Below are 20,848 nucleotides of genomic sequence, written 5' to 3'. Positions count from 1 at the left end.
CCAGGTCATCTATAAGTCTTTGCTAGGTAAAGCCCCACCTTATCTCAGCTCACTGGTCACCATAGCAACATTCACCCGTAGCACACGCTCCAGCAGGTAAATTTCACTGGTCATCCCCAAAGCCAACACTTACTTTGGCCGTCTTTCATTCCAGTTCTCCGGTGCCAATTGACTGGAACAAATTGCCAAAATCACTGAAGCTTGAGTCTTATATCTCCCTCTCTAAATTTAAGCATCAGCTGTCAGAGCAGCTTACTGATCACTGTGCCTGTACATAGCCAATCTGTAAATAGCACACCCAACTACCTCATCCCCATATTGTTACTTATCCTCTTGCTCTTTTGCACCCCAGTATCTCTACTTGCACATCATCATCTGCACATCTACCACTCCAGTGTTAATGCTAAATTGTTATTATTTCGCCCCGATGGCCTATTTATTGCCTGACTTCTCTACTCTTCTACATTTGCACTGTATACTGTACACATATTGTTCTATTGTGTTATTAACTGTACGTTTGTTTATCCCATGTGTAACTCTGTGTTGTTGTTTTTTGTCGCACTGCTTTGCTTTATCTTGGCCAGTGAGTGAGTGGGTGTGCGAGCGCGCGAGTGAGGGAACGATTACAGTCCTACGGTACCTCTTGGAGGAGTGGGTTGTTCTATGGTTTTCTAAGACCCTACACATTATTCAATGTTCTTAGCACACTGTGAACCTACTTGGCAGATTGCCTATACAATTGGCTATGGCGTTGAAAGAATACAGCTTTCAAGGGGTCTCATTTCAACATAGCGACACCAACTTTCGTAGTGTGTGTTGATTGATAGAACAGACCTAGCTATATGGGATTTGTATCAAACCCTTGTCTGCTCACAGACCATGGACCGAGAGCTGTGGGGCTACTAAATCAATCAAATCAAATTAAAATGTATTGGTCGCATACACATATTTTGCAGATGTTATCACAGGTGCAGCAAAATGCTTATGTTCCAAGCTCGAACAGTGCAGTAATACCTAAATATACAAAACAATACACACAAATCCCCAAAATAATCCCCAAAATAAAAGTCTGGAATATATATATATATACACAGTGCCTTGCGAAAGTATTCGGCCCCCTTGAACTTTGCGACCTTTTGTCACATTTCAGGCTTCAAACATAAAGATATAAAACTGTATTTTTTGTGAAGAATCAACAACAAGTGGGACACAATCATGAAGTGGAACGACATTTATTGGATATTTCAAACTTTTTTAACAAATCAAAAACTGAAAAATTGGCCGTGCAAAATTATTCAGCCCCCTTAAGTTAATACTTTGTAGCGCCACCTTTTGCTGTGATTACAGCTGTAAGTCGCTTGGGGTATGTCTCTATCAGTTTTGCACATCGAGAGACTGACATTTTTTCCCATTCCTCCTTGCAAAACAGCTCGAGCTCAGTGAGGTTGGATGGAGAGCATTTGTGAACAGCAGTTTTCAGTTCTTTCCACAGATTCTCGATTGGATTCATTACATTTACATTTACATTATTTAGCAGACGCTCTTATCCAGAGACTTACAAGTTAATTATTTTTTTTTTTTTTTTTTTTTTTTTTTTTTACATTTAACCAGGCAAGTCAGTTAAGAACACATTCTTATTTTCAATGTGGGAACAGTGGGTTAACTGCCTGTTCAGGGGCAGAATGACAGATTTGTACCTTGTCGGCTCGGGGTTTGAACTCACAACCTTCCGGTTACTAGTCCAACGCTCTAACCACTAGGCTACCCTGCCGGATTCAGGTCTGGACTTTGACTTGGCCATTCTAACACCTGGATATGTTTATTTTTGAACCATTCCATTGTAGATTTTGCTTTATGTTTTGGATCATTGTCTTGTTGCAAGACAAATCTCCGTCCCAGTCTCAGGTCTTTTGCAGACTCCATCATGTTATCTTCCAGAATGGTCCTGTATTTGGCTCCATCAATCTTCCCATCAATTTTAACCATCTTCCCTGTCCCTGCTGAAGAAAAGCAGGCCCAAACCATGATGCTGCCACCACCATGTTTGACAGTTGGGATGGTGTGTTCATTGTGATGAGCTGTGTTGCTTTTATGCCAAACATAACGTTTTGCATTGTTGCCAAAAAGTTCAATTTTGGTTTCATCTGACCAGAGCACCTTCTTCCACATGTTTGGTGTGTCTCCCAGGTGGCTTGTGGCAAACTTTAAACAACACTTTTTATGGATATCTTTAAGAAATGGCTTTCTTCTTGCCACTTCCATAAAGGCCAGATTTGTGCAATATACGACTTATTGTTTCCTATGGACAGAGTCTCCCACCTCAGCTGTAGATCTCTGCAGTTCATCCAGAGTGATCATGGGCCTCTTGGCTGCATCTCTGATCAGTCTTCTCCTTGTATGAGCTGAAAGTTTAGAGGGACGGCCAGGTCTTGGTAGATTTGCAGTGGTCTGATACTCCTTCCATTTCAATATTATCGCTTGCACAGTGCTCCTTGGGATGTTTAAAGCTTGGGAAATCTTTTGTATCCAAATCCAGCTTTAAACTTCTTCACAACAGTATCTCGGACCTGCCTGGTGTGTTCCTTGTTCTTCATGATGCTCTCTGCGCTTTAACGGACCTCTGAGACTATCAAAGTGCAGGTGCATTTATACGGAGACTTGATTACACACAGGTGGATTGTATTTATCATCATTAGTTATTTAGGTCAACATTGGATCATTCAGAGATCCTCACTGAACTTCTGGAGAGAGTTTGCTGCACTGAAAGTAAAGGGGCTGAATAATTATGCACACCCAATTTTTCAGTTTTTGATTTGTTAAAAAAGATTGAAATATCCAATAAATGTCATTCCACTTCATGATTGTGTCCCACTTGTTGTTGATTCTTCACAAAAAAATACAGTTTTATATCTTTATGTTTGAAGCCTGAAATGTGACAAAAGGTCGCAAAGTTCAAGGGGGCCGAATACTTTCGCAAGGCACTGTATATATATACACTACCAACAAATAACTTTCTTCTGAAACTCACAGTCTATTTTTGTTCTGAGAAATGAAGGCTATTCCATGTGAGAAATTGGCGAGAAATCTGCTATTTCCAGCTACAATAGTCATATACAACATTAACAATGTCTATACTGTATTTCTGATCAATTTATGTTAGTATAATGGACAGAAAAGAGCTTTTCTTTCAAAAACAAGGACATTTCTAAGTGATCCCAAACTACGTTTTATATATATATATATATATATCAAGTTCCTCGGTGTGGCCATGTATATATATATATATAATGATGTGTATAGACAGTATGGACAGTATATGAATAGAAAAGGTGTGTACAGCAGTAGTTATATAGGATGATCCTTGACTAGAATACAGAATATATACCAGAATACATATGAAGTGGGTAAAACAGTATATAAACATTATTAAAAGTGATCAGTGTCAATGACTATGTTACGCCTTCTTCACCACATGGTCTGTGTGGATGGACCATTTCAGGTTGTCAGGGATGTGCACACCGAGGAACTTGAAGTTTTTCACCCTCTCCACTGTGGCCCCGTCGATATGGATGGGAGCATGCTTCCTCTTCTGTCTCCTGTAGTCCACGATCAGCTCCTTCCCTTTGTTGGTGTTGAAGGACAGGTTATTTTCCTGGCACCGCTCCGACAGGGCTCTCACCTCCTCCCTGTAGGCTGTCTCTCCGTTGTTGGTAATTAGGTCTAACACTGTTGTGTCGTCAGCAAACTTGATTGAGTTGAAGACGTGCGTGGCCACGCAGTCATGTGTGAACAGGAAGTATAGGAGGGGGCTAAGGAAGCAACCTTGTGGGGCCCCCGTGTTGAGGATCAACGTGGTAGAGATGTTGTTATCTACCGTCACCATCTGGGGTCGGCCCGTCAGGAAGTCCAGGACCCAGTTGCACAGGCCGGTGTTCAGACCCAGGGCCCTGAGCTTAGTGATGAGCTTGGAGGGCACTATGGTATTGAAGGCTGAGTTGAAGTCGATAAACAGCATTCTCACATAGGTATTCATCTTGTCCAGATGGGATAGGGCAGTGTGCAGTGCTATGGCAATTGTGTCATCCATAGATCTGTTGGGGTGGTATGCAAATTGTAGTGGGTCTAGGGTGTCGGGTAAGGTGGAGGTGATATTATCCTTAACTAGCATCTCAAAGCATTTCATGATGACAGAAGTGAGTGCTACAGGGCAATAGTAATTTAGTTCAGTTACCTAGGGAGGACTGGTGGCAGTCCTCCCCAGGTATCTTTCTTGGGTACAGGAACAATGGTGGACATTTTTAAGCAAGTGGGGACAACAGACTGGGATAAGGAGAGATTGAATATGTCCGTAAACACTCCAGCCAGTCGGTCTGCACATGCTCTGATGACGCAGCTTGGAAGGACGGCAGCCTTGCAAGGGTTAACACTCTTAAATGTCTTACTCAAGTTGGCCATGGAAAACGAGAGCTCAGAGTCCTTGTTAGCGTCAGTGTCCTGTGTTGGTCACTCTGTGTTTTCCTCAAAGCAGACGAATAAGGTGTTTAACTTGTCCAGGAGCGAGGCGTCAGTGTCCGTGATGTGGCTGGATTTCCCTTTATAATCTGTGATTGTCAGAAGTCCCTGCCAAATACATCTCATGCCTGAGCTGTTAAATTGTGATTTCATTTTGACCCTGTACTGTCGCTTTGCCTTACGGAGGGCATAGCTGATCTGTTTGTACAAGTCCATGTTCCCAGTCACCTTACCATGGTAGTTCGCACTTTCAGTTTTGTGCGAATGTGGCCATCTATTTACGGTCTTTGGTTTGGATAAGTTCTAATCGTCACAGTGGGAATAAATCCTCTATGCGCTTCCTGATTAACTCTATCCCTTAGTCAGTGTGTTTGTCAATACTATTCTCAGAGGCAACCCTGAACATTTCCCAGTTCATGTGATCAAAACAATCTTGAAGCATAGATTCCGATTGGTCAGATCCATGTTGAGCATTCCTTACCACGGGTACATCCTGTTTAAGTTTCTGCCAATAGGAGGGGAGGAGCAAAATGGAGGCATGATCTGATTTGCCAAAGGGAGGGTGGGGGGTCCTTTTAGCTGTCCTGGAAGAGGGTGTAGCAATGGTCCAAAGTTCCTGAGTAGCACAGGAGATGTGATAGAACTTCGGTAGCGTTATCCTTAGATTTCCCCTTATTAAGGCTACAATAAATGCAGCCTCAGGATATGCGGGTTTCCAGTTTGTGTAAGGTTCTGCTTTTCTTTTCTTACCTTTTGTTCTTTTTCTTTGTGTTCTTGAACGTAGCCCTGTTTCTTTGTGTTCTGGAACGTAGCCCTGTCTTTCATTTCTGTTAATTTATTTCACCTGTGTTCATTTCTTACCTGGTCTCATCAGCTCCCTACTTAGTTCAGTTCTTTCTGTTTGTATGGTTGTGAGGTATTGTTTGTTTTTGACTGCCTACCTGTGTTTGACCATTGCCTGCCTGTGACCCCGATTCCTGCCTTCTGCGAAGGCTTAATAAACATCTGCCGCGCTCTGCACATTAATCTACACCTTTTTCTCCCTGAGTGTTCAGTGCAGAATACCTCACCCAATAATGGAATGGAATCAGCAACGCTACAGTGGCGCCTAACCCAGCAAGAGGAGCTTTGACATCTCTACTCCTCCGATGCCAGGTATCGTAACTCATAGCCCTCCTTCATTCATACCTATGCCTGGACAATATGACGGTTCACCTTGGAAATGTCAGGGATTTCTGATGCAATGCAGCAAATACATTGAGCACAACCCACTAACTTCGCCACCGACAAGAGCAGGGTGGATTTTGTTGGGTCTCTACTCACAGGCAAAGCCCTTGATTGGGCCAACGCCATATAGATTGCCAACAGCACAGAACTCGGATCCAAGACCCATTTCCACACCCTCTTCAAAGAGGTATTCGATCACTCTCCCTCTGGTCGTCCTATAGGAGACCTCCTTGTAGAACTTCAACAAGAACGTAATTCAGCTGCCGAGTCTGCTCTCGAGTTCCTCAACATGGCTGCAAGGAGTGGATGGAATGAGGCTGCTTTACTTACTGTCTACTGAAGAGGGCTCAACAGGGAACTTCAGGTGGAGCTGGCCTGTAGAGGTGACCTTCAGGATTTAAATCAATACATTCGTATGTCCATCTCCATCGACCACCTCATTGCCAAAGAACTCTGCCACCCAGGAACCTGAAACCTTCTCCTTCCATGACTCTGTCCGAGTCTTCCAGAGCCCATGCAGTTGGGCCCTGCTCTTCTCCCGTGTATCGAACATCAAAAGCAGATCCAAAAAGGGCTCTGCCTATATTGTGGAGGGAAAGATCATCTACTCAGCCATTGCCATGTTCGTCCCCCACGGAGAGATGATAAAGGTCCCCCCGCTGCCATGCAGGTGCGTGTCCTTATTTCTAAATATCTCCCAGAAGCAATTCTCCGTCACAGTATTGATAACCGTGAAGGGGTTTACCAAGTACATAGAAAGCTTGATAGATTCGGGAGCAGCAGGTCATTTTATCGATCACCAGCTAGTACAAGAGCCTGACAATGATCTAATACCTGTCACTCCTCCCTTAAGGGTTAACACCCTGGACTGGCAGCCATTGGGCACGGGCTTTATCACGCACCTGACACAGAGAGTCACCCTCCAGATTGGAGTCTTCCACACCGAAACCATTCAACTCATGGAACTCTCATCCCCCAAACAGCCACTCATCCTCGGACACCTCTGGCTTTGTCGTCACAACCCTGCCATCTCGTGGCAACAAGGTAAACTACTGTCCTGGTCTTCTACCTGCTTCTACAGTTGTCTCAGCCTACCCTGCAGAGCCTACACCCCACTGGCTGAATGGACGAGGACAGTATATCTGGAGAGAGCCATGATTCCGTGGAAAAAAAAGAGTATGTTACAGTCCCTGGTGTCTCTCTGGAAGGAGATCCTCGACCTGAGCTTGTCTACTTTATTTTCCAGGGACTGAACGTTAGTGAGTGATATACTCGGAAGTGGTAGATGGTATTCATGCCTCCTGAGTCTGACTATGAGCCCAGCCAATTCAGTTAAGTTGAATTTCTAATCGAAATGTTGGTAAATGACCGCCAATCTAAGATGTGACTCACCACCTGGATTTGGTCCTATGTAGCAAAATTTAAATGGTGTTTTTTACATTGGATAAAATTAGACTCTAAGCTAGAAAATGGTATATCAAACACTGCAGTTGGGGAACAATGAGAAAGTAATTGTGCTTTGAAAGTTAATAAACTTTGAGAAAATGGCCTTTGAATGTTTTGGAACACCTACTGGAGAGCTCTTCTTTGTTTACACACATTCAGCATCATTCACACCCTCTTAAGCCTTAGCCCCACCCATCTCTTTAAGGATTCACAGTGTCGTAAACAACCAAAGATTTCAAGACAAAAATGATTGAAAGTACTAGCAAAAAGTAGTAGTAAAAATAAACTTGATCTAGTCCTTGGCCTAAATCCTAATCTGATTTTGGAGCAGGTCATGTTGTTCTTCACATTACCGTCTCTGGTAAACACACATAAAATCTAAAGTGTATTTGTCACATGCACAGGATACAGTTACATTAGCTAAAGAGCCACAAGCTGAAGTTGGCTAGCGAGCGAGCTAGCAGTACGCTTTAACTTGCAATGGAAATTACTTTCTGACAAAATTAGAAACTATAATATCTGAAAATACAGCTAGACTCTTACCAATACATATGGATGAACGCTTCTCCCTCTGCCATGGTTGCCCTTAGTTTGAAGATGTTATCCAGAAAAAGTTGTTTTATATAGTCTTATTTCTGTGTCCTCTTAGAACTCGATCCGCATTTGGCATTCATCTCTCTGCTTTCACCGGGCATTCCACTGATTTCAAAACGTGGTCAACTTCTTTCATGACAACGACACCGTTTTTTTCACTTACAATGTCTGGTTCAATGAAAATGTTTTTACCTAAATCAGGGATTTCCTCTTTGATTCATTTTCATAGTCAGAGAGCGTCAGCGTGGCACTATCATCCTCCAGAAAGTAGTCCATCACAACGTATTCCCACTGAGCTTTGTCGATAGCGTTATTAACTTCAGGGCAGCAATGTTGAGAGCAGTAGCCAAACCTTTTTCAGTTCTTTATGATATCTTCCAAAAAAAGGCGCGGTAGACAGGATTATCCACGCATACTTAGCAGCTCATGTTATAGACAGAAGCATGCTACATGGCATGTAAAGCTAATCCATTATCTCAGCCAATCATGGCTAGCGGGAAGGTTCCTGTATTTTTTTTTACCTACTATCCTGGCGTTCCAAACACCATGCTCTATGTAATATTCTCACTTTATGCTCAGTTGAGCTACAGAGGAACATAAAGTGAGAATATTACATTTTTGAATATGAATACATACAGTATGTCCCAGATACACGGTTCACATTTGCTTGCACTATCCTACTGGATTTTTATGAGTGATCATGCTGTTGTGTTCGCCTCATGTTGGGATTACAAAGAGATAATCATATGCCAAATGGATTAAATATGGACCTGGTGTAACTTGTATGTGAGTAAACGGTCATGACATTTGCCAGTGCCATGGCTTGATTTTCTATCCGCTGCTAAATAATGCTTTGTGATTGGTTTGAAGGGTATTCTAGAGTGTGCATTATCTTGCTATAATGCACGGTATATTGGCACGGTAGAATTCAATGGCTATAGTTCATTCTTACATGTTTTCTATGGGCTGCTTTTGAAAGCAAAGAATCGAATTGAAAACATTATTGGTATTGTTAAATTAGATTCTCATAATAGCAAGCTAGGATTGATGGTTTGGTTAGCTAGCTAAACTAACAAGTCTGTTTGTTTGGGTACCAAGGCAACTACTGTAGCTATATTAAAATTGCTTGCTACTTCAGTGGATGATGATGTTCTACTGGCAAATGAACACATTCCTAGTGGCAAATGTGTTAAATCATAGCCATGGTATAAAAGGGATAATCAACTCTGGGCTCTATGCGTTCTCTGGACAATAATGCAACTCAGCGTAATGTCAGTTCCACTCTGCTAGCGCTTTGTGGTCCACGCAGTTCATTGTTTTCCATAGAACGCATAGCCCCTCGTTGATTATCGCTTACTTAACCAACGAGCTAGCTACGGTTTAGAAAGTCACATTTTAATTGAACAAGGTGTTAATATGTCTTATGTCAGTATTAGTAACAGAAGTTACCCTAAAAGTAGTACCGTTGTGGTATTTTGAGTGCTATGTGTTGTGTTGCTGTGTCTATTATTAGTGGTAGTAGTATATATAATCACATGGCACGGCAGTCGGTGGATGAAAGTAGGTCTTGTGGAGTGGACCTAAAGCTAATAGGAGTCTTTCCCTCTCTCGCCATATAAGCCATCATAGTCAGTCAGTCAGTGAGTCAGTGAGTCAGTCATCGGGTCTGCTGTAGTACAGGAACAGATTGGGGCCGATACTTCATTAACCCCATACTGTCATTGGCCAGCACCACTTTTCTCTGCCACCAGTCCTCCCCGTAATAATACCACGTTGAGAGGAAACAGTCATTGTAGATTTTGAAATGAAACGGGAGCTTTCGGAATAGCATGGTTAGCTAGTAGTCTGATGGTGGCATGGTTACATCTGTAAGGTGCTGTGAAAACTGTCCTCTCCTTGCAGGCTGGGAGTCTGACCACAGTGTAGCCGATGTGGTCTAGTAAAATGTGATATTGGTTAAAGTTAAAACAGGTTCCCATGGCGGCCGATGACTGATCTTTACTGAACTGGCCCTATCCTCAAAGACACCATAGTGCCTACAGTCCATGTTTGCATGACACAATGAGGGGTGGCAGGTAGGTACTGTAGATGAATGTACAACAAACCATAAACACACCCAGACATGCACGTGAACACACACCAACAACCAGCAACAGACAGAGAGCATGAAGATTTGGGGGGGGGGGGGGTCAATGTGTCAGTGTGTGAGTGTGCTTCCTACACCCTCCCTCCACCCCAACCTCTCTCAGGCAAAATGGCCAGATGGCTCTCAATCCTCCATGCTAATCCAGTACACAGACCATGGCCCTGATATCACCTAGCACCACAACACTACAGCTCCACACACTACAACACTGGGGGCACAGCACACTTCTTAAGACTAGACCATTTCGCTATTACACTCTGCTCAAAGCGTTACTAACCTACTCCACTCTGGCAGAGCACATTGCCCACTGCCCAACAGTCGTCAGCACCAGAGTGTTATAAGGCTTTACGTTACTATCCTAAGCAGACGGTTGTAGGCCTATTTGTATGTAATATCACATTTCAGATGGCCAGCTGACAGGCAGCAGGCAGACACAAGGCGCTGGGTCTTCTGGAGCTTTTGTAAGCAGTTGGCTGAGGTGATGTAAGAGAAGCCCCATGTGTTGGGTTACATTCACCGACCAACCGCCATACTGTCCTGTCCTGAGGTAGCACAGCGAACTGAACACAGCGCTATACAGCACACACACACACACATCACAACCCTGATTGGACAAACAGCCAGGCGACAGCCAACCAGTAGGCTAGGTCGGACAAACCTGTTGTTTGTTTATGAATAGACTAGTTCAGGCTAATATACACACGGCTCCTATTCTGATCACATCTCTTATTTCACTCGTATAACTGACCTAAAAAAATGTGATATGTTCTGATCTAAATCTGGTTGCCTCTGTTGGTCCGAGAGACTACTGAATTAATTGTGTCTTAAGTCACGAGGAGCATACAGTATGTGGTTAATGTGTTCAGTCAGGCCTGGAGGTGTGAGGAGTCAATGAGGGTGAGACATATTGAGCTGCACTGGGGAAGTGAAGTGAACAGCCAGTGTCCTCTCTTCTGCCTCCAGGAGGTTAACCACCACCATTCTTGTGCTGCAACCTCCTCATCCAATCACAGGTATCCAGCAACCTCCTTATCCAATCACAGGTGTTGCATCCTGAGCCAGAGAGTGGACCTTTTTGTACAGCTGTAACACTGGGCCTTGTTATTCTGGTGTCAGGAGAAGTTGTGTTTATTTGGATGGAGATAGACACTGCTGCTCAGTGATCACTAGCCTGGGCTTGAGCACAAAGCAGAAACTGTCAGTGGACTCCTCTACATCCAGCTCCTCATCAAGCCCCCATTTGCACATCCTCCCTCCTGTGGGGATAAGCCTCAGCAGCACCACGCACAGTCCTACTCTTCAATAATGACAGTCCTCACTGTCACACACGTGCACACATGTGCCGCCACACACAACATCTCCCCTCATCACTGTTTATCCTTCTACTCTGCAAAGGAAAGCCATGCTCTTGCATGATTATTCAGATCTACACCAGTCAAAGATATTATTATTAGCCATGGCTTTTGGATTTATTCACACTAGGGTAAAATATAAAGCATTGACATACTAGAGCTTGTGAAAAGTTCCATGTCATTTCATGGAGGAATGGCTTGAATTGTGAGGAGGACCATACCATTTATTTTCATAATGAGACAAATCTATTGTTTTTCTACCCAAGGTTGCAAAGGGAATGTTGTGATCTATTTAATAAAGACAAGAGTCCAGCACAATGGATCAAATATTGTGGCGGTATAGCAGAAACAGCTGCATTTAGTGGTCAATACCTGGTACGTTCACTCTATATGTCAAATAATGCAAGCGAAAAAACATCACCAGATTCACAAGGAATACATGACATAGTATGCAGAAGCAATTCTCCAAGCCATAGCTTCATACTGCTTGTCAAATATACTGATACTGTATACTGGTTGTTGTGGTGGGATTGGCATGGGGTGTTAGGGGCAAGTGGGTGGCTTTTGACATTTTTTGGGGGGGATTCCTCATGTCTTACTCATTGGTAGGAAGAAGTTTAGTCCAAATAGGATGTTGGGTACTATATTTATTGAATATTATCTGAATCCTATAAATTAAAACTGACAATTTGGGTATAATCAATAAGCTTAATTTGTCAGAGATCCCATTATATTTCAACAAAATAAGGTTTCAGGAATCCTAATTGTATCTGTTACTAAATACGGACATGATTTCAGAAGAATTTGTGATGGTGTGCACAGTTCCTAAGTAATTCCAATTCACTTTTATAACTCAAAGAAGAGTCAGCAACTATAAGGTGTTTTTATGAGCTCTCCTAGCGGTGCCGTTGAGGCAATACAGCAAGCACACTTGCAGTTGTTTTGTTTTGAACACAGCACTACATCACTGCCTTTACACAATTACACCCTCCTTTCGGAAAAGCTGACCACAACTCCATTTTATTGCTCCCTGCCTGTAGACAGAGACTAAAATAGGAAGCTCCCGCGCTCAGGTCTGTTCAACGCTGGTCCAACCAATCTGATTCCACGCTTCAAGATTGCTTCGATCACGTGGATTGGGATATGTTCCGCATTGCGTCAAACAACAACATTGATGAATATGCTGATTCGGTGAGTGAGTTTATTAGCAAGTGCATCGCCGATGTCGTACCCACAGCAACTATTAAAACATTCCCAAACCAGAAACCGTGGATTGATGGCAGCATTCGCGCGAAACTGAAAGTGCGAACCACTGCTTTTAACCAGGGCAAGGTGACAGGAAACATGACCGAATACAAACAGTGTAGCTATTCTCTCCGCAAGGCAATCAAACAAGCTAAGCGTCAGTATAGAGACAAAGTAGAGTCGCAATTCAACGGCTCAGACACAAGAGGTATGTGGCAGAGTCTACAGTCAATCACGGATTACAGAAAGAAAACCAGCCCCGTCGCGGACCAGGATGACTTGCTCCCAGACAGACTAAACAACTTCTTTGCTCGCTTTGAGGACAATACAGTGCCACTGACACGGCCTGCTACCAAAACCTGCGGACTCTCCTTCACTGCAGCCGACGTGAGTAAAACATTTAAATGTGTTAACCCTCGCAAAGCTGCAGACCCAGACGGCATCCCCAGCCGCGTCATCAGAGCATGCACAGACCAGCTGGCTGGTGTGTTTACGGACATATTCAATCAAGCCTTATCCCAGTCTGCTGTTCCCACATGCTTCAAGAGGGCCATTATTGTTCCTGTTCCCAAAAAAGCTAAGGTAACTGAGCAAAACGACTACCGCCTCGTAGCACTCACGTCCGTCATCATGAAGTGCTTTGAGAGACGAGTCAAAGACCATATCACCTACACCCTACCTGATACCCTAGATCCACTCCAATTTGTTTACCGCCCCAATAGGTCCACAGACGACTCAATCGCAACCACACTGCACACTGCCCTAACCCATCTGGACAAGAGGAATACCTATGTAAGAATGCTGTTCATCGACTACAGCTCAGCGTTTAACACCATTGTACCTGTCTGTCTGTCTGTCTGTCTGTCTGTCTGTCTGTCTGTCTGTCTGTCACTCTGTCACTCTGTCACTCTGTCTGTCACTCTGTCTGTCACTCTGTCTGTCACTCTGTCTGTCACCCAGCAACCACCTAAGGACAACTGTGACAAGAGGTCTTCAGTTTCACTAGATAATACTGTAGATAAACAGCTGGTATAATCAGTGTTTATATGGCTCTACATGAATAGGTTAAAGAAAACAGAGGGAATTAGAATGGCCCGCTGGATCTATGTTTACTTGTGATGAGAGAACTTTCACACAAACAAAAAAATAAGAGCTCCTCTTTAAAGCTGATGTGGTTCCTAATTTTATGGGCCATGCTGATAGCAACAATGAGGGTATGTGAGGGTTGGAGGTTGTCAGTGAGGTGCAGAGAGAGATGGAGCAGGTGTTTGGGTGTAGATGTAACACTCCTGATGTCTGCATCAACACTACAGCCCAACACACACACATACACATACACACACATGGATTAGCACCCATTCCCACATCCTCCTCTTCCTTACTCCACTGTCACCCAGATGCCTTCCCAGCATCCTTTTTTTAAAGAGAACAGCTTTCCCAGAAGGTTGTGCTTCACACAAACACGGGGATGACTGTGCGTCCAGGAAGAGGTGGAATCTCTCACCCGTCCTCTCAGCCCTACTCTATCTTGCCCTGACACCAGCGTGTGGATGAACAGCAGCCGATTGTGATGGATAGAATGGATAGATGACTGACTGACCCAATCCCACTCCCTCCCTCACTGAGGCAGGATCGCTCAGCTCCCACAGGAGCAGCCCCCCGCCCCAATCCCCATCGCTGTCAGGTGACCAGACGCTGTATATCTCCCTGTGTCACCACAGCCAGCAGGGCCGCCATGAAAGAACTCCACACATACATGTTTAAAGCAGGAGACAGACAGAGCCTCATCACACACAGCTCTCTGTGTCTATGTGTGGAAAGAGGAAAAAAATCAATAATCTAAAAAAACAACCTCTCTGAAACAGTGGGGCGAGAGGCAACAGCCCAGAGATAACAAAGGGCCATCCCTTTGCACATAATAACCATCCATCACTCCCCATCCCCATCCACAGCTTCTACGGCTCAGATCCATCCGCCAGCTTCGCACAGCCTCGCACAGCCTCACACGTTAGCACCCAAAATAGCATTTCCTCTTTTTGTTACCGTGTTGCCACTGCAGCTGCTGCTTTGCTACAGGGCTTGCACACACACACACAAACACACAAACACACACACACACACACACACACACACACTCACGGCTCTAACAAACGCCACCGATTCAGGCTCTCACATCAACAAAGATGCTTTTTTGGAAACACAAGGGTGGTGGGGTACATAAAATCCAGGAAAGGAGGGAGGGGATGGCAGGTTGATAACATTGAGCTGGCCAGTAATGGCATTGAAAGCCAATCCACACAGATGCGGGCATCCATTTCCTCTCTCTCTGTGATAAGACACAACGTAGATAAACACAGCTGCCTTCTCCTCCTCCTCCTTTCTAGCAAGGCAGAATGCAGGGATGAAGGAAATAAGGCTACAAAGCACCCCCTACATGCACAGCCCACCTCCCTCTCATATCCACATATCCTATCGCATACACAGACAAGGGATTACCTGAAATATGTCTTGACATTCTCTTGTTCGGTGTGTCGCCTTTGGATCCAGTATTCTGGTAGGTTCATCCTTAACTGTTAAGTCCTATTGACAGTTTACAGGCAGGATTGCCATTCTCTTGTCAGACCGGTTCCTGACCCTAAACTCAGCCTTGTTCGGCAGGCTGGGCGCTTCACTGGCTGCTCACTGTTCCCTAGCTCATGATGTCATCCGCCTTGCTCAGTCCATTGGCTGGGAGGTGGCATATTAATGAAGGCTGCAGCTCTAGGGGGGAGGAGGCAGAGCGAGAGAGGCAGACACAGTTGCTATTTTGTTTCACAGACCAAACTAGCTCAGCGAGAGACAGGAGGAAGGGTGGATTATATTTCAATATCTATCTCTTTTTATCTACCACTCTCAAGTCTGAATGGCTAAAACATTTTCCTCCTTGATTTGCTAGCTCTAACTTTACTTCCCAGAAGTGTGCACATTACATATAATACAGTAACGATACCAATTATTCTGTGTTATTTCTTACGGCAAGAATTAGACCTGCATTGATTAACACTCAGTTGGAAATAGTTTCACAATATCAGGTTTAATTGAAATGCTATCAATATCATGCTGTATAAATGTGTTGACTATTTTATTTACAGTTCCCTTACAGTTCCTGGACCCTGCCAGTCGTATGGTCTATAACCATAGTGGACTGTAGTTGTCCCCCAGACAGAGGAAGGCAGCTAATGTAGACTGTGCTTTCTCTCTTTGCAGCCTCACCAGTCTCTGATAGATGCTATTTATCAATTCAAATCAATTCAAGGCGCTTTATTGGCATGGGAAACATATGTTAACATTGCCAAAAGCAAGTGAAGCAGGTAATAATTACATATAATTAGGTAGATAATCATTTCTCTCTCTCGGACTTCCTGGATGGGCGGTGATGACAAACCACAGACTCACTCCATTTGCCCTAATTTGCCTATGATGTCATCTTTTTCCCCTTGCTCACCTGTGATTGGCTGGCTGGCACAGCATCTGCTCAGATCTCAAGGCGAGTGCTTCTTGCTGGAGGTGGAGACCTATCCCAGGCACTCTGAATCACAGCTGGTTGTCGTGACAACCCGTGTAACGTCGATTCCTCATTGAAGACGAATAATATGGCTGGGCTGTGACAGTGTTCACTCAAATGGAGGACAGAGGCCTTGAGGAGGACCCCTCTTCCTTCTGATGCCTTATGGAAACCTCCTCTAGTTTGACATAATAGAACATATCTCCACGATGGCCTTATCATTTATATTGATCATTGTGGGCGTGGAGGAGAAATTGTGATTTGGTGAAATATCAGAATCCCAGAAAGAATCAGAATCCCAGAAAGTATGGGTTTAATTATATGAATGAAGAACATTTTGAGGATTTATTATACAAAACAACAGCATGGTAAAATAGGCTGAGGTTTATGTATGGCTTCATTTGATTGGAATATAACTGACATCACACATAAGCTGCAGCAGACTAAATCCATACCTACAAAAATGGATTCTAAATATAGATATTGAGAAGGAAATGTATTTTCAAAGTCTGCTTTTCTTCTATGGCTGTGGGCGATTGATTTACGTAGACAATTAAGTCAACTAGCTGAGAGCTTTCTTTGGAGCATAAGCCCAATCATCCTGACAACAATGAGATACATAGACATAGTGAAAACCCCGGTGACATCATTTGCATCGCTTATATCCTGGTTAGGTTGCTACCTAATAATAAACTACCTGACTAGGTTCTGTTTTACAACGAGCTACAGTATTTCGAAAGACTAAAAACAGAGCTGATTCATCTAAGCAGCAGAGAGAAAATACCAGGCCCCATGTTAGATTTATATTTAACAGTAACATTCAGACACTTATTTTAGTACACTGATGCAGAGAGATGAAGGGGATTTAGTCTGTCTCCGTACAGTCTCAACTAAGGTTATTTTAAAATGATCAAACTAAAACTACACAACTGAAACTCCCATCCACTATGCATTTTTGTTCACACGTATACAGTTGCGACAGGGTTTATTTATGCGAATTGCACCGCCCTCGTGAATTATAATAACATTGATACAATCAATCCATCCAACTCCCAGGGAAATGACACGGACACAGCAAAATGTACTTTCATTAGGGTATATGCAGGAGTCCCACTCAGTTGGTTGTGCCTGAAACCAAAGTAATGGTTCTCTCATTGATTCAATTACTAAGCTCTCATCACCCTCTGTCCACATGGTCACCTCCTATAGCCAGCTGTAACCAAACCCAGCACTGCCTCTGTAGTAATGACAGACGGACGGACGGACGGACGGACGGACAAGACAGTACTGCCGGTGCATTACAATTATCTTCACCAAACCGTTTTTCCAAAAAGTGAGATGTGGTCTAAGAGAGGGTTAAGTCTATAGGGGAAAGAGTGTGGTATGTGGTATGGGGAGTTGGGCACCTTTGAGAGATGGCTGGTGACAAGACAGTTCCCAGCTTGATTCCATGAAAGACGACACCAGGTGTTCTTCAGCGGCAGACAGCATGGAGACAAAATAAGAGTTTTCCCTGATGAAATAAGACTAGAACAAGAATGAATTGTTTACATCGTGCTCTGGGGAATGTGTTTTCTATGAACAAATAAGTGCGAAAACTATTTCTATCTAAGTATCATGGGGCTAAAAGTCACTGTGCACAACATGAGGACTCTTCTTTACTCTAACAGTGAAAACATGGCACATTACAGAGAATGAGACCACTACACTGACAGCTAATTATCAGCACATCACACCATCTCCCCTGGTGCTGGGAAAGACAGTCACCCAAATATGCAGCATATATAACATCATTACACACAACAACAAAACACACACACATTTTGTATTTCTTAGTTATGTATGATACATTCTGTATTGTTCACATCACATTTATCTAAGATGTCGTGACTCAAACCAAACCAATTTCCTCTTCCCATCTTTGACAGGAGTGACCGAATGTGAGACTAAAGAGGAATTGAGTGACCTTCAGCAGGACTGATGACCCCCCTGAAAGCACTGTGTGTTACAGATGGACACACACCGAATCTAGTGTTCCTCCAGTCCTCCACAGACACAGCCCTTTCACCTGATTTCCCATTATGACTAAATGATTCGAATACAGCCCCGATCGAACTGATTCAGCATTATTCTGCCAAATAAACAGAATGTACAAAACATGACAAACACCTTTCCATGACAAAGACTGACCAGGTGAATCCAGGTGAACGCTATGATCCTTTTTTGGGGGTATTTGGTATTTTTTTTCCAGATCCCCATTAGCTGTTGCAAAAGCAGCAGCTACTCTTCCTGGGGATACACACAAATCATGAAACATGACACAATACTGAACATTAATAGACAACAGCTCAAGGACAGAACTACATACCATTTTTTTTAATTACAAAAAGGCACATGTAGCCTACATATCAATACATGCACACAAACTAAATAGGTCAAATAGGGGAGAGGCGTTGCATTATCTGTTTTTTGAAACCGGGCTTGCTGTTTATTGGAGCAATATGAGATGGAACAGAGTTCCATGCAATAATGGCTCTATATAATATTGTATGCTTTCTTACATTTGTTCTGCATTTGGGGACTGTTAAAAGACCCCTGGTGCCATGTCTGGTGGGGTAAATGTGTGTGCCAGAGCTGTGTCTAAGTTGACTATGCAAACAATTTGGGATTTTCAACACATTCATGTTTCTTATAAGAAGAAGTGATGCTGTCAGTCTCCCCTCAACTGTTAATAACCAAGAGAGACTGGAATGCATAGTATTTATATCAGCCCCCTCTGATTACAATGAAGAGCAAGACATGCTGCTCTGTTCTGGGCCAGCTGCAGCTTAACTAGGTTGCAACACTTGACCACACAACTGGACAATAATCAAGATAAGACAAAACTAAAGCCTGCAAGACGAGGCTTTTTGGAGTGTGGTGTCAAAAAAGCAAAGCATCTCTTTATTACGGACAGACCTCTCCCCATCTTTACAACCATTGAATTTACATGTTTTGGCCATGACAGTTTACAATCTAAGGTAACACCAAGTAATTTAGTCTCCTCAACTTGTTCAACAGCCCACCATTCACTACCAGATTCAGCTGAGGTGTAGAACTTACAGTAGGGAATGATTTGTACCAAATACAATGATCTTAGTTTTAGAGATGTTCAGGACCAGTTTATTACTGGCCACCCATTCCAAAACAGACTGGAACGCTTTGTTAAGGATTTCAGTGACTTTATTAGCTGTGGTTGCTGATGCATACAGTATATGGTTGAATCATCAGCATACATGGACACACATGCTTTGTTTAATGCCAGTGGCAGGTCATTGGTAAATATAGAAAAGAGTAGAGGGCTTAGAGAGCTTCCCTGCATTATACCACACTTTACATGTTTGACAGTAGAGAAGCTTCCATTTTTTAAATGTTGGGTTCTATTAGATAGATAGCCCTGAATCCACGATATGGCAGAGGTGGGTTGAGTGACTGATGTGGTCTTCTGTCTGGGTTGGCGCCTCCCCTTGGGTTGTGCCGTGGTGGAGATCTTTGTGGGCTATACTCTGCCTTGTCTCAGGATGGTAAGTTGGTGGTTGAAGGTATCCCTCTAGTGGTGTGGGGGCTGTGCTTTGGCAAAGTGGGTGGGGTTATATCCTGCCTGTGGCCCTGTCAGGGGGTATCATCGGATGGGGCCACAGTGTCTCCTGACCCCTCCTGTCTCAGCCTCCAGTATTTATGCTGAGGTAGTTTATGTGTCGGGGGCTGGGGTCAGTCTGTTATATCTGGAGTATTTCTCCTGTCTCATCCGGTGTCCTGTGTGAATTTATGTATGCTCTCCCTAATTCTCTCTTTCTTTCTTTCTCTCTCTCGAAGGACCTGAGCCCTAGGACCATGCCTCAGGACTACCTAGCATGATGACTCCAAGATGTCCCCAGTCCACATGGCTGTGCTGCTGCTCCAGTTTCAACTGTTCTGCCTGCGGCTATGGAACCCTGACCTGTTCACCGGACGTGCTACCTGTCCCAGACCTACTGTTTTTACCCCCCTAGAGACAGCAGGAGCGGTAGAGATACTCTCAATGATCGGCTATGAAAAGCCAACTGACATTTACTCCTGAGGTGCTGACCTGTTGCACCCTCGACAACTACTGTGATTATTATTATTTAACCATGCTGGTCATTTATGAACATTTGAACATCTTGGCCATGTTCTGTTATAATCTCCACCCAGCACAGCCAGAAGAGGACTGGCCCCCCCTCATAGCCTGGTTCCTCTCTAGGTGTCTTCCTAGGTTTTGACCTTTCTAGGGAGTTTTTCCTAGGCACCGTGCTTATATACCTGCATTGCTTGCTGTTTGGGGTTTTAGGCTGGGTTTCTGTACAGAACTTTGAGATATCAGCTGATGTAAGAAGGGCTATATAAATACATGTGATTTGATTTTATGACACATATGTTTTCTCAACAACAGGTTATGGTCAATAATATCAAAGACTGCACAGAAATCTAACAGTACAGCTCCCACAATCTTCTTATTATCAATTTCTTTCAACCAATCATTAATCATTTGTGTCAGTGCAGTACATGTTGAGTGCCCTTCCATATAAGCATGCTGAAAGTCTGTTGTTAATTTGTTTACAGAGAAATAGCATTGTATTTGGTCAAAGACCATTTTTTCCAGCAGTTTGCTAAGAGCTGGCTGCAAGCTTATAGGTCTGCTGTTAGAACCAGTAAAGGCCGTCTTACCACTCTCGGGTAGCAGAATGACTTTGGCTTCCCTCCAGGCCTGAGGACAAAGACTTT

The 20,848-nt window shown here is 43.6% G+C and overlaps 1 protein-coding gene across 4 annotated transcripts in view; it reads right to left on the bottom strand.

The window, feature by feature from the left end:
• LOC135550378 (serine/threonine-protein kinase PAK 3) overlaps positions 1-15,217 on the bottom strand; it is a 56,893-nt gene extending 41,676 nt beyond the window's left edge. For all 4 annotated transcript variants that reach the window (XM_064981108.1, XM_064981109.1, XM_064981110.1 and 1 more), the window contains exon 1: positions 15,019-15,217. The gene's annotated coding sequence lies outside the window, so the exon portion shown is untranslated. The remainder of the gene's footprint in view (positions 1-15,018) is intronic.
• Between the last annotated feature and the right edge of the window lie 5,631 nt (positions 15,218-20,848).

Source organism: Oncorhynchus masou, chromosome 12, assembly GCF_036934945.1.
Source record: "Oncorhynchus masou masou isolate Uvic2021 chromosome 12, UVic_Omas_1.1, whole genome shotgun sequence".
Taxonomy (NCBI): Eukaryota; Metazoa; Chordata; class Actinopteri; order Salmoniformes; family Salmonidae; genus Oncorhynchus; species Oncorhynchus masou.
This window is presented reverse-complemented; position numbering and strand designations above follow the sequence as displayed.